The sequence below is a fragment of the Cydia strobilella genome, chromosome 7 (genome assembly GCF_947568885.1).
Source record: "Cydia strobilella chromosome 7, ilCydStro3.1, whole genome shotgun sequence".
Lineage (NCBI taxonomy): Eukaryota > Metazoa > Arthropoda > Insecta > Lepidoptera > Tortricidae > Cydia > Cydia strobilella.
In genome coordinates, this window is record NC_086047.1 from 4015286 (window position 1) to 4030846 (window position 15561).

General features: G+C 37.3%; 1 protein-coding gene across 3 annotated transcripts in view; it reads left to right on the top strand.

Moving 5' to 3' along the window:
* The window catches only part of LOC134742952 (polypyrimidine tract-binding protein 2), a 610485-nt gene that overhangs the window by 311732 nt on the left and 283192 nt on the right, over positions 1-15561 (top strand). The gene's annotated exons all lie outside the window — the stretch shown is intronic.

A 15561-nucleotide genomic window follows, 5' to 3' on the forward strand; every position in this document is an offset into this window, starting at 1 on the left:
TACGCGATATAATCCGTTTTCATAGTTTTATTTCATTATAAACAAAAATTCAAAATTATTGGATTTTTACATTCGAGAAGATTATATACTGAAAGAATTAAGGTTTTAGTCCAAAATACGGTGTTAAAAGTCACACATGATACATATTGCCAAACAACTCCGTGATAAGGGCTTACCGATTTTAGAATCCAAGTATACTAACTCAACCCCAAACCGAAATATAATTCCGCCGTTTTAAAAGCCAGTGTTGTGCAGCATTGCTGCCGGTGCATTATTAAACGAGGCCTATGAATGCGCGGATTATGCTTCCATTTGCCAATACATATCGGCTAGAAGCTACGTAGGCTAGATTTATTCAGAAACCGATATCCAATTTGAAGTTTTTATCGACACCGATATCCAATTTTGCTTTTTTATCAACTCTTTATTTAAAGAGCTTTGTCACTTTTATCACGATGTCGCTCTGTACGTATACAAAAATGTGACTTTTACGTATACAAGTTTATTTACACATTTTGACTAAGGTGTAGAGTTTGTGAAGTTAGGGCTTGTAGAGTTAGAAGCAAAAGATCTGATAATTTTTTGACAATGCGAGCCTTATGGTTTCGTCTTGGCAACATTTTACGTGAAAATGTTATTGGTGGGATTTCACTTCTTTTTGTATCCTAATTTAAAGGGGGGGAGTGGGGGGGGGGGGGGATTGTTTTACTAAAAATCCTGAAATATGTACTTTATTATTTATAACAAGGAGTCCCTATCTAGCGAAATCGTTTTTTTTTAGATATCCATAAAAATCTGAAGTATGAGAGCTATGTAATTTAAATTTTATATGTTGAATAAGTCCACTATTGACACCATATTTCGAGAGTTTTGTTTATCTGGTATAATCCAAACCCAAGTTTTGAGGGTTCAAAAAACGACGAAGCGCTTCGAGAAAAGGTAGGCAGTGCCCTTGCGCTTTGCTTGGCTCGTCTTGGCCGGAGCACTAATTAATCCCACTAGAATACTACCTATATCTTGGAGTTTAGACTACTTATGTATACTGGAAGTTTTTAACGTTTAGCTATATTCTGCAATGTAAATAAATATACACTTTTACTACTTATCCTGAGTTCACAAAAAACTGGGGGGCTTCCCATAGATAACCACATCAGGTCAGTTCAAATAGGTACGTATACTATATGAAACAGCCTATGTATTCAGTTTTTCATACAATTTCTACTCGCTCTATTTTCATTGTAAACAATGTCTATAAAATAAAATAAAATTATCCAAGTGAAGATTAAACTGTACTGGCAAATATGTAAAAAACTAAGGTTCATCATGTGGAATGACTTTTCATCTAATCTCCACTTAAAAAAAAAATTCAAAAGCTAAGTCGTTTAGTGTTTGGCGATTCCAACGATGTATATAACTCAATATGTCTTAAACTGTCGCTTATCCCATTTCTCCTTTCCAGCGTCGATATGTTACGAAAATCTTCATGCAAGGTTTCATCGAGAGATCATGAAGTATAAACGGTGAAAAGTGACATTTTTCTATGCCAACTATAATGCTCATACGTCCCTTTTTGCAACAATGCCTCGTTGTAAAATAAATTGATTAGACTCAGCGCACCGACCGGGTCCCTGCGTTTGCAAATACCGCTTCTCGAATCGTATTTCACTATTAAAACACTCTTTGTAAATCGAGATAACAGAGTACACATGAACAAGTACTCATTTTTCCGTCTGGTCTGCTTGACTTTGTTTTTTTTTTTTTTTTTTTTTATTATAAACTGATCGGCGATTGGCCCTAGTCACACCTGATGGAAAGTGAAGACAGGGCCTAAGATGGAGCTCACCGGTTCAGTAACAGCCTATTCACTCTGTTTTCGTTCTTTGCGTTATAAATTCCATTAGCACAGAGTAACGTGTCTGAAGCAATTTGTTTTTATGCTTTGACTCAAGTGCATTTGTAAATACTTAATTTGTTATTCGCTTGAATTGCATGTACAGTCAAATACTTAATTTAATTTCCGTGCCATTTCGTACTTTGTCACAGTAACAATCAATTTGAAAGTCGCTAGGGACCTCATACTATTGTCACTGTGACAAGGTACCAAATGGCACTTAAATTAAATACCTTGACCATACCCGGTCCCTCCCGGTTCATTAGGTCCATCAATCGGATACGTCATTGTCAAAAGTGACGTTACTTCAAACAAAAACGTCACTTTTGATACTGACATATCTGATCCATATCGTATCTTTAGCAAATTTTTGACGTATCTTAAAGTTCGAATCAGGCCGTAAGTCGATTTGTGTAAGATTGTTCCAATATATTTATTTATTTACATTAAATTAATACTTTGGTGGTTCACAACAATTCTATTGTTTCCCATAAAGTTTTAAGTCATAATGTATTCTTTGTCCGCATTTTCGTTAGTCATAATTTGGTTTTTCTCAGAAACGCGTAATTTTTCAGGATTGCCATAAAACAAACGTTAACGGTTTCAGAATGATGGCTAATGATAATCTGACAATCATTACATTATGACTCAATAATTATGTCAAACAAAGGGATCCCCAATTTTTTATATATAATATTGTATTATTTCCTCGATCCATATGCTCATTGGATCGTGTTTGACCAACTGAGTAAAACTCACTCCTAGTAGGAGAATAAGCCTGTAACCTCAAGGAGTTCAGACCTAAAACATGTTTTAGGCATATATGGGCTAAGCTGCTAGTGGTCAACATAAAATTAAGTGCAGTAAATCAGTGAGCCGGCATTCGTAAATGACCTTACCATTTATTTTTTATTCGACACCGTTACGCGCCGCTATAAAATGCACTCGAAGTGAAGTGAACCCGGAAGTTTCCATACACAGTGACCCGTCTTAATCGCTATTGAGTGTATATTTATGAAATAAAGCTTAAATTCCACCAAGCTACGTTTTGCCTCCCTCCGGACCTTTGGAATTTGAGTCGCGCGGTCAGCCTTCCACTTAAACGTTAATTTGTATCGACAGTGAAAATTCTCTCTTGAATTACACACTTTTTTCTCCTAATTAACTAATTAATTTGAACAAGGAATTTTCTTCAGTTGCCAAAACAAGAGGTTGTCCTGATAATTATGACGTCATCCGAGAAGGATTTAATTAAAGGCCTTTTTCGAGGCATTCGATGTAATTGGTGCTCAATGACTCTTTGTAGTCGGAGAACAGGTCTCCTAGTGATTATGTTCGGCTTAATTTATGTAGCTAAGTGGTAAGATATTCGGCAGCCGAACCGGAGGTAGTGAATTCAAACGGCGCCTCATACAGTCAATTGTAAAAATATGGGTGAATTTAACTTAGGGGAGATCGGGGCTAGAACTGTTAGAAGTTACCGGGGTATGTTGTTCCGATTGATATAACTTTGCGAGGAAAGTTTCCTCGGCTTTCCTCGTAACTTATATGTCTAAGTAGAATCTAGAAAAGGAAAATTGATTTCGTTTATGAGCAATTCCATTAAAATGGCGCTCGTTAATAAAGTCACATAATGTGATTTCCCGATTTACTTCTGCAAAGTTAACTTTAAAAAATGCACGAATATGACTCTTGACGAAGGCTTAACTTCTATAGGTATGTTTATCATAAAAGATATAGGTCTTATATCGGAGCTAGTAAGATCTAAGTTTAATTAAGCATACCAAATGCGATATGGTAGTATCGAAGTTGGGGATAAGTTCTTCGAAGCCTCGGGCGTTTGCGTAGGATCCTGGCTAAACTGCATCCAGTAGTTTGATTACTGAGGGCTGACGTCATATTACCATTGGCAGGAGGAAAGGGGATATCCGCTTCTCCATACAAACGTAGTCCCCATTTTCCTCTCTGGATTTTAACATTGTAGAAAATATATTTATACAATTTTATATATACTAACCACAGCTATGCCCCTTCCTTAGGTATTTTTCGATTTTTCAATAATTATAAGTAAATTTTGTATGGAATTACTTTTTCGCTCGTAACTCTTATAATAGTTAATATAAAAATCGGTAAAAGTCAAACGAAGGGATATAGCTATAGTTGTAATACTTATAATCAAATTATTAGAAACATTTTGTTAGGAAAATGAGGACTACGTTTGTATGGAGAAGCGGATGTCTACTATCGTTTTAAACGAAGTAGGTACCAATATGTATGGTGTTTATTTTAAGAGGAAAGTGGACGACCGCTTCTACACACTCGTAAAAACGTAGTCTCCATTATCCTCTCTGGATATTAACACTATAGAACATATTTTTACACAATTCGATGTACATATTGCCCCTTGTTTTACTTTTTTGTTTTTTAGTTTTAATTATTATAAGTTAGCAGTAAAAATATGCGCACATTTCCTTCAAAATACTTAAGGTGTTGACATTTGGAAAGAACAAGTGATGAGTGAATCACAAGTAAAAATATAGAATTTAATAAACTGGTGCTGACATTTTCATGTATCGTGTCTACAAACTAATAATAAGCAACTAATTGTCACTTACCACCTAAGACACTATTGTACCTACTTATTCTTTGCAAATAAATACTTACTTACTTACTTACTTACTTACACACACGATTGTTGTAAGTGACCTTTAAGGTGACACCTAACGTGCACTGGGTATTCCTAACGGGTTTTTTCATATTATTCGACCCAGTACTACTAAATAAATACCTGAGCGGGGGTGGCTGATTTTTAGGGTTCCGTACCTCAAAAGGAAAAACGAAACCCTTATAGGATCACTCGTGCGTCTGTCTGTCCGTCTGTCACAGCCTATTTTCTCCGAAACTACTAGACCAATTAAGTTGAAATTTGGTATACATATTACTAAATAAATACCTGAGCGGGGGTGGCTGATTTTTAGGGTTCCGTACCTCAAAAGGAAAAACGAAACCCTTATAGGATCACTCGTGCGTCTGTCTGTCCGTCTGTCACAGCCTATTTTCTCCGAAACTACTAGACCAATTAAGTTGAAATTTGGTATACATATGCAAATTTGTGACCCAAAGACGGACATGTAACGTAAACAAATGAATTTTAAACATGGGAGCCACTTTTGGGGGGTAAATGAGAAAAAAAAAAAAGTTTTTCAAACTATATCTTATTACATATCAAATAAAAGAGCTCATTGTGAGAATCTCAAATATATTTTTTTTATAATTTTAGGATAAACAATTTAGAAGTTATTCAAGAAAATAGACAAAAAATTACTATTCCCCCCCCCCCTTTATCTCCGAAACTACTGGGTCCTTACCTATAGATTACAGGAAAACATATTAGAAATTGCAGTCAAGCGTGAGTCGGACTTAATTACTTAGTTTTTGATCCAACCCCTCCTCCCCCTCCTTATTTTTGGGGTTTTTTAAGACATTTCACTCACGTTTCACATAAAAAATACATTGTTTTAATTGTGTAATGTACGGATGCGTGAGCGGCGGGGTCCCTTTGTTTGAAATAATTATTGAAAGTCATAATGTAATGATTGTCATATTATCATTAGTCATAATTCTGAAACCGTTAACTTTTCAGGATTTTCCTCGGGTTATCCTATAGTTAGGTTAGGTTTGTTTTATGGCAATCCTGAAAAGTTACGCGTTTCTGAGAATAACCAAATTATGACTAACGAAAATGTGGATAAACAATACATTATGACTTAAAACTATATGGGAAACAATAGAGACCCGAATTAAACACCTTTGCCTTAAAAAACCCTGACATAGGACGAAATTAAAAGTCCGTCCACTTTTGAATAAAAAAATACCTAGTTTTTTCAGGTCTTCCGTATTCGAATTCACCATTATGTGATCAGTCGGGCGCAAAGGCCTTGCTTCTGCGCAAAAGAAAAAAGTTGTACGCGCACACGGTCCCGATATTCCTACGACTTTCAAACGGACGGTTGTGTACAGATACTAGATTAATGGCCGGATTTCTATAAAAAGTCCATGTTCACCGCAAAAGCTGAAAGCATCTACGAATGATGCAAGAAAAAATGAAAATACAATTCGTGTTTGGTTTTTTTGAAATCGGAGATGAAATAAGGCTTCGGCCGGCTGTTTCGGATAATGAATAAAGCCGTGTTGTGTGGAAAGCTGGAAAGTACTTATTATTTGAAGCTCGTAAATATGGTTTTAAATAGTGATATTTAATCCTTATTGATTTTTTTTGTTCTGTTTGTACAGTCGCCATCAGATATATTGGAGCAGCCGAGGTGCTCAAAGATATCTCAACACTCACTTTAACGCCTTGAAAAATAAAGGCGTGTTTAGATATTTGTGAGCACCTTGGCCACTCCGATATATCTGATGGCGACTGTACAGCCCATACATAAAAAGTATATTTACTAGTAAGGGCGCTTTACCTTGTTCATAATAAAATCGCCATTACATATTTTTGGCCGCTTTATCTGCTTATGATTGATTCATTTTAAGTGAGCCTATATAAAAATTGCCAAAATATATTAATAAAATACAGGTAAGAAAAAATATATATTTAGAAGTCTAGCCGAACATTACGAGCATGACATTTAAAGAGATTACTTTGATAATTGTTAACGGGTTGTTTTATTATCTCGTTTTATCATCCTGCAAAGGACTTGTTCATAAAACACGACATACTAACCGTACCTAGTCTTTACATCTTGGAAATGGCTAAGTATGTTAGAAGTAATATTAACCACTTCCATACCAACGCTGATGCGCACGGCTCCATCACGCGACGGCGACATGACCTGAGCTTGCCACACACACGACTGGCTAAAACTAAAAAATGCCTTAACTTCATTGGTCCAAAGATTTATAATAAGATCCCTCCGGCAATAAAGCAGGCCCCGAGTTATGCTTCATTTGTACGTCAAATGAAAACAAAATTAGTCAAAGATGCATTGTACACCATTGACGAATTCTTTTTGTAAATAAGTATTTAGATTGTAATAGTAATAGTTGTTTAATGTATATTTAATATGTAATGTAATGTGTAATCGTAAACCGACGGACGTATAAAATGTAAAATTTTATGAATTAATAATTGAATTGAATTGTTGTACAATTAGTATCCAATTTAGCGGATCAAACTACTAGAAACGGATTAGACTAGTTATAACATTAACTTTTGAACGCGACTGTCTCTACAGTGTCCAACAGTATCTGCCATCCTAGAATACTTTTCCAAATAGACATATCTCAATATATGTATATCTGGAAAAGTTTTCAAGTATTGCAGATACTTTTGGCGCGTTGTTTCATCCGCTATTACACAATAATAGTCTGAGGTCAAAATACAAATTATACCCCGCAATGAACTCGACACATAAATTATCGGGTGTTTTAGTTGGAAACTCTTGTTCGTTATTAACTAAACACTAGCATGATGTTTAATTTAGCAGACAGGTTAAAGTTAGTAAGTTGGCCTCAAGTTCCTAGCTAATGCGTGCGAGGAGAGGTTGCGCGGAGCCCCTAATATAATAATCATTATGTATGTTATGGGTGTGTGTATGAGCTACCATGGGCCCCATGGGGTCTGACAAAATGTCAAATTTGACACAGTGCTGAATTCACATGTATTATGTAAACGTGCTGGGTAAAGGTAACCCCTTTTTAGGGTTCCTTATCCGAAGTCCCAATAGGTTTCTATTACGTAGTGTCCTCTAACCGTACGTCTGTCAGCGCGCTGTACTCAGTGCTCTATCATATTATAATAATACAAAGTATACATTGTCCCCATAGTTTTATCAACCACTGGTGTCATTTCTAAATACCTCCACCACAGTCTGAAACTTATTGACCTAAAACCAAATACTTATATTAATACTTGCAGAATCGTACGGAAGTTCCTGCAAGAAGATGAAAAAACTAATTTAACTTAAGTGTCACATATCATCTACTTGGCTCCGGCCCGTAGATAATATTAATTACCAGCTTAGGCTGAGAAAGAGAAATTTTAGAGAAAATAATAATAAAATAATCTTTATTGCAACTTTAAATTATTACATATCATTGGTTCCTGGCTCTCAAAGTAGGTTTCCCTGTCTCAAGAGCCAATATTCATATTACCATCGAGTGCACCGACTTCTGGCCGAAGGGTGTCGTGTTTTGGAAGTTACGGAGCAAACTGCCGAATCCGACATAAGACCAAACGATTCAACGGAGCCACGCCGTTTTCTCGCCTAAATAGTGTAGTTTTAAGTTTATAAAATGCATACATAATTGTTAGTCTGCAAGGTATTTGTAATATAGGCCTTGTTGCCTGAATTAAATTTTAAATAATTTTTAACCGACTTCAATTTCATAGAAGGAGGAGGTTCTGTATTCGGTTGTGGCTATGTTTTTTTTTTTTTTTTTTTTTTTATGTATGTTCACCGATTATTCCGAGACCCGTGGTCCGATTTGAGTAATTCTTTTTTTGTTCGAAAGGAGCTACTTCCAAGTTGGTCCCATATTAATCTGGTTCTGATCTGATGATGGGATCCCTGAGGAATTGAGGGAACTCCTCAATTTTTAAAGGCACATGTGTGGTGATTTGGGTGTTTTCATAAGCAACTTTAGCATTTTCTCTCGAAAACGACCAATTTGATGAATTGCACCTGATGATGATGATTGTTTTGAAGATAGTGATGATGATTTTTTTATTGTAGGATGTTCAGCCAATACTCCGAGACCCGTGGTCCGACTTGAACAATTTTTTTTTGTTTGAAAGAAACTACCTCCAAGGTGGTCCCACATTAATCTGGTGCTGTTCTGATGATGGGATCCATGAGGAATTGAGGGAACTCCTCAATTTTTAAAGGCACATGTATGGTGATTTGGTCGTTTTCTTAAGCAAATTGAGCATTTTTTCTCGAAAACCACCAATTTGATGAAGTGGAGCTGATGATGATGATTGTTTTGATGATAATGATTTCAGCGATTACTCCGGCACCCATGATCCGATTTGAGTTATTCTTTTTCTGTTTGAAAGAAGTTACCTCTCCAAGGTGTTTTCGTAATATTTTTGGTTTTGATCTGATGATGGAATCCGTGAGGAATTGAGGGAACTCCTCAATTTTTAAAGGCACGTGTGTGGTAATTTCGGTGTTTTCTAAAGTAACTCAAGCATTTCCTCCCCAAAACCACCAATTTGATGTAGTGCAACTGTAGCCTAACCACGAGTTTGACACTAAATATTCTTCGTAACTTACTTTGTACACTAATATGCTAGTACGAGCGAGATGCATAAACAGTAAGTTACGCACACGATAGCGAATATATCAATGTCAAACTCGTGGTAAGGCTACTGATAACTTCCCTCGTATGTGTATTATGATTTTTGATGTAGGTAGTGTTGGAAACAACCAAAGAGACTGAGAGGTGAAGGTAGAGGGTATTAGTGTTTGGGGGGTTTGAGGTTGGGGGTTGAGGGGAGGTGAGTTGATGGGTCGGGGACTGTGGGGTTGGGAGTTAAGGGATCGGGGGTTAGGGTTAGAAGTTAAGGGGTCTGGGGTTAGGGGTCGGGGAATGGCGGTTGAAGGGTTGGTGGTTTAGGGTCGAGGGGTTCAGTGATCAGGGGTTGATGTGCTGTGAGGTTGAGTGATTACCGGGTTTGAGGGATTGGGTCAGTGGCGGGGCGGAGAATGGATTTAGTGACAGGAATGATTTCCCAGACGGACTCGAGGAAAATTCTGATTATTTAATAAAGTTTACGAATTTACAGTTAAACATCATTATGTTTTTCATTCATGCGTCACGCTCTTAACAATGTTTTAAAACTAAAAATTGAAAAATAAAAACTTTTATAAAAAAAAAGATAAACCGACTTCAAAAAGGATGAAATAAAATATTATCCTTTTTAGGGTTCCGTGTTTAAGTATATGCGTTACCAACTGATATTTTTGAAGTCGGTGCCAAGCCAAGTACTCCAAGTAGTAACAATACCAGTCAAAAATAATCAGCTTTATGTCTATAAATCCTATTACAACTGTACAAATATTATAAACGTGAAAGCAATTATGTCTGCCTCTTTGTTACCTTTTCATGGCTAAACAACTGAACCGCTTTAGCTGAAATTTTGCATGAAGGTTCCTTGAATTGTTTTATATTTTGAAATGTAGTCCTCTGGATAAGCGACAGTCCCAATCCCACACTTGCGTGCTATGACTGTTCAAGAATTAGTAAGAAATGCTCTTTAAAAAAATACGACGACAAAACGTATTAGATTTACACTAACGTGCCGACAAGCATGGTACGAACTGCGCCAAGAAGGTTCAACCGTGTGTTCTGTTCTGAGGTGTACAGAAAGTTCGTTTATTGTCGTCGTGTACGCTGCGTCTTACAAAGGCGAACACTCGCGAACGCGAAGCGAAGCGACGCGGCACGGCGCGGCCGGCCCAAGGCGTTCGCGTTCGCAACGAGATCGCCCTCGTAGGACACTTCTATATCTATGTATCTTTATCGAATTGCACCAAAATCATTATGAATATATGGTTTAAAATTTGGCTTGGCACCGACTTCAAAAATATCAGTTGGTAACGCATATACTTAAACACGGAACCCTAAAAAGGATAATATTTTATTTCATCCTTTTTGAAGTCGGTTTATCTTTTTTTTTATAAAAGTTTTTATTTCAATAAATATTATGCGCCTAAGAGTCACACGAACCTGTTGTCAAAAAGCCTCTCCCATACAATCTAACTTTAAAACGATATACTTAAATTACTTACAAGAAACACTTACGTTTTTAGGGTTCCGTACCCAAAGGGTAAAAACGGGACCCTATTACTAAGACTCCGCTGTCCGTCTGACCGTCTGTCTGTCACCAGGCTGTATCTCATGAACCGTGATAGCTAGACAGTTGAAATTTTCACAGATGATGTATTTCTGTTGCCGCTATAACAACAAATACTAAAAAGTACGGAACCCTCGGTGCGCGAGTCCGACTCGCACTTGGCCGGTTTTTTTATTATTAACAAATTGGCATGAACCTTTACTTAACATATATGTATGTGTGTGTCTGGTACTAGTTTTCGTTGCTAAACTTTGTTATACAAAGAAAATAGTGAGTCAAAGTGTATGTCCTCGCTCTAAGTGAAAAAAAAAAAACTAAGAAAACTGGCGAGAGGTTGCACAGGATCTAGAAAAGTGGCGCTGTCTTGTGTCGGAGGCCAAGTCTCATTTTGGGCCGCTGAGCCAACGGAGTAAGTAAGTAAGTAAGTAGGTATTGAACTTTGATATGATGATACAATTTAAACTTAATTAACTGTATTACCAAGGGTGGTTAATTAATCGTGTCATGAATATAATATTTAGGTAACATTTTTTCACAAAACATTGCGCTTCTCTTTATCAACTTTTAATAAAAGCAACCCAAAGTACTTATCAAACCCAATTATAAGCATATTAATAAAACACCCAGTCTGGGTAAGCTGTAAATCCTTTCATATTAGACCGTTGTTTTGAACAAATCAATGATTAGAGCCATACTTAGACGTGATAAAATTTTAACTAGCGGTTTTCAACTAACAATAGACTGATTCTGCTTTAACCTTTTCGACGCCGTGTCAAACATAAAAGCTGTCACCCAGACGCCACGTCACCGAAGTGCCAAAACTGAAATTGCACTTTATGCATATGCACGTAGGTCTATGTTGCTCTGTGGTTTATGACCGATTAAGTAATCGGTCTTTGGCGTTGAACCTACGGAGCGATTAGTAAAAAAAATTTTTGAGTTTTCGTGGTTGGTCCCATAGTATAAGTTGCTCAGTATAATCCCAAAACCTCCCTGGCAACGGGAATGCACATATTTTTTGGTCATCCTGTATATCGGTCATTGGCGTCTAAAAGGTTAAGTATCACAAAAACTTAGTCCGAGTCTGTGTTTCCGCATGAGTACAATTTGGAGCTCTTCAAGGCAAGAGTTAATAGGTATCTCATAGGTAAGCGTGCTCCACCGTAGACCACATCATCACTTACCATCAGGTGGGATCGTGGTCAAACGCCTGCCTATTCATCATAAAAAAAAAAAAAAAATTAGTTGCCGCCATACAATCGAAGTTAGGCTCTCACTTTAAAATGTCATTCTGAAATAACATGTACTTTGACATGAACATTTAAATAACATACTCGTATATATCTAAGACTGGTAGAACATTTTCATACAACAATTCTACTCGCACTATTTCCTTTGAATGACAATTTTTCGCAAAGAATACTAGTACCATAAATAGATAACTATAATATATAAGCATGTCATTTTAAAATGAGAGCGTAACTTGGATTGCATGGGAGCGGCTTTTTTTCGGCGGATTCGTACGTACGATAATTTTTTTTTTACTAGCCTAATTTAGTGTCCCACTGCTGGTCAAAGGCCTCCCCTCGTTTCCTCCACTCGACCCTGTCGTTTCTAGTGTCCCGCCAATCCGGATAAAATGCGTCCAAGTCGTCCCGCCATCTCCTTTTCGGCCTGCCTGCACCCCGGCCAGCACCATCTATGGTGTTCCGTGGGTCCCACTCGGTAACCATTTTGGCCCACCTTTCAGGGTGCATGCGGCAGACATGCCCAGCCCAGTCCCACTTAACGTACGATAAATAAATAAATAATAATAAAAAAAGCCCTTATTATTCCAATTCAATTGTTACATGTCATGCAATATTTTGTTATCGTTAATTTACTTTGATTACATTTTTCTTTTCTTTTTGAAATCGCATGCCTTTAAAATATTTATGTAGTGTTCTGATATTTTATATTTATCATAATTTATTATTTTAATTCACATTCGTGCAATTACTATAATTTAATATTATTTATAAATAGTTCATTGAGATAAGAATAGTTATTAATTAAAATTTGAACACAATATTTAGGTGTGAACCCCTCGGCGGGTAAAGGCCTCCTCCAGGCATTTCCAATTGTCTCTGTTTGACGCTTTTTCTATTTTCCGAGGCTATCCCTACGATCTCGTCTTTCCATCCTCCTTTTGGTCTTCCAGATCTGCGATCTCCGTCTGGCCCTTTCCATGTAGTCGCTCTCTTTGTCCACCTGTCATCTTGGTACATGACCACGTGACCTGCCCACGTACGATAAAGAGGCAGATAAATTTAGATTGTCGTTTTTAGCGCTAGGGCATCGGATGACACGACTCGAGGTCGTATTAAAATAAGACGAAAACGATATCAAATTGTTGTAAAATAATCGGGCTTCAAGCGTCTACGTTAAATGGAGCAATAAATATTTTAATACGGAACAAAAACCTCAACAGTACGCAGTCATTGCTTTACAAACATTTCCCTCTTGGGCACAAAGGATGCGCTGTTTGAAGTTAATTAAATTTAAATATGAGCGCTATAGACCTAGCTTTGTAGGTTTTTATGGGTGAGGCGTTGTTCGTTGGAAATGCATTCTTAGATTTTTGCCAGCAAGTCGTGACACAAAAAAACAAGGTAAATTCAAAACAGTTTTAACAGTTTTAAAAACAAGGTAAATTCAAATTATTTTTATACTTAAGTAAAATAACAGCTTCACTGATTGCTTTTTCAAAAGGTAGGCAAAATGTTGTCATTAAAGACAAAAAATACCTCACGACACGATTCGCTCAGACTCAGACTCTTCTCTATATAAAAAAGTTATTTAATAAGTAAATAAATATTATGTGACAATCTTACACAAATGGACCTAGCCCCACAGGACTTGAAGGCTTGTGTTGTGGGTACTAGACGACGATATATATATATAAGATAAATACTTAAATACATAGAAAACAATCATAACTCGTAACTCAGGAGCAAGTCGAATTGTAGTGGCAAAGCACTGGATAAGGTTTTCGTTTCGAAGTAAGATTTATACTCTACATGCTACGACATAGCGTAGCACTACAGAGTACAGATTAAGAACGTACTCCCATCTTAAAGGCCGGCAATGCAAGCAGGCCTTCTAGTGTTGCAGGTGTCAATGGACTACGATACTTGCTTACCAGCATGTGAGTCGTCCGAGCGTCCTAAATCATAAAAAAAAATTTGTACATACATAACAAATAAATTTCCATAAGATAACAGCAGGAAAAGACACGACATTGATGGCTCCTCTACACGATGGGCCAGCGTGCAGAGAGGTTAGTGGTGTCGGATGGCTTATGGCGCGGCGGGATGGCGATGGGATGGCCGCGGTGTCGGTTTTTCGTCCGCACATCAAATGTATAGTGGGCCAGCGATGGCAGTACGCATCTACCGTGGCCCATTCGACAGTGCGTGCTCGAACGCTGTTGAGTGTGGAGTGTGGAGTTCGTGCTTTGTATCAATTTACGATTTTGCTTAAAAAGACGACTACGTGGCATCATGAAGTAATGATGTTTTTAGAACTATATCGTGTAGTTGCATTTTTCCACCATCGCATGGCCATCTCGCTGGTCCAGCGCTGGGCCATCGTGTGGAGGAGCCATGATATATTCAAAATACATTCAGAAGGGTATTTGGAACTTATGTAGATTGACCCTACAATAAAAATACCACTAGTGTGTAGAAATCAATGCATCCATTTTCTTGGCACCCTGGAGAACCCAAAAAAGTTAAAATTTTAATGATCCGAGAATAGGTCGTGTCGACGAAATCCGATAAACGCCATGGTTAAGCCGGGCACTATTGTATTTAATTAAAAACGATAATTTTCCATCGTTTTCCGCCCCATCTCTACACGTATTTGTAAAAGTAAATAAAGCCGATCGAGTTTTATGTACCGGAAGTACACAGGAGCTTTTGGATGAACCGCAATTAAGCTCCAGTAGTATTCACACATGAATATTCTCAACCTGGTTTGATATTATATTGATTTAAACTAACACGATTTTCACTCATAATTTTAAAACTAACACGGGACTCAATCGCGTACAAACTTACGTCTATTTATGGCCTGACGTTTATTTATGGCCTGACGTTTATTTATGGCCTGACGTTTCGAGCGTGACGTTACGTTCGTGGTCACAGGCAGACTGGCGAGCAATTGTATCAACATCTTGCTTGGGTTTTGCGAACTACCCGCACTTGATCTTGATTTTTAACATGTACGCTAGGGTTGTCACTTTGCCTACACACAACACTCACGACAGCCGATGGTATGTGGTGGGATGTTTTTTCTCCCTTACATTTGCTAATCACTGGATTCTGGTTTGATATTGGTTTGAATTTTTCCTGCAGCGCATATATGGTGTAAAGAAGCTGCACTGAGGGTATGACAAATCAATATTAGTTTTCCTTATGCCACTTTAGAGGCTTATAAAATAAATGAAATAAAATAAATAAAGTTTTATTTCACGCAACACGTACACACATATCTAAATACAATTTATAATGCAAAAAACGCGACGACTTACTTGCTTAGCGGGACGACTTGGACGCATTTTATCCGGATTGGCGGGACACTACAAACGACAGGGTCGAGTGGAGGAAACGAGGGGAGGCCTTTGCCCAGCAGTGGGACACTAAATTAGGCTAGTAAAAAAAAATGCAAAAAATAAACACTTAAAAATAAGATAAAAGTTGAGATTCTTGTTCTCGAGTGAACTTATTCACAAACTTAAAATACTATGATACTGAATTGA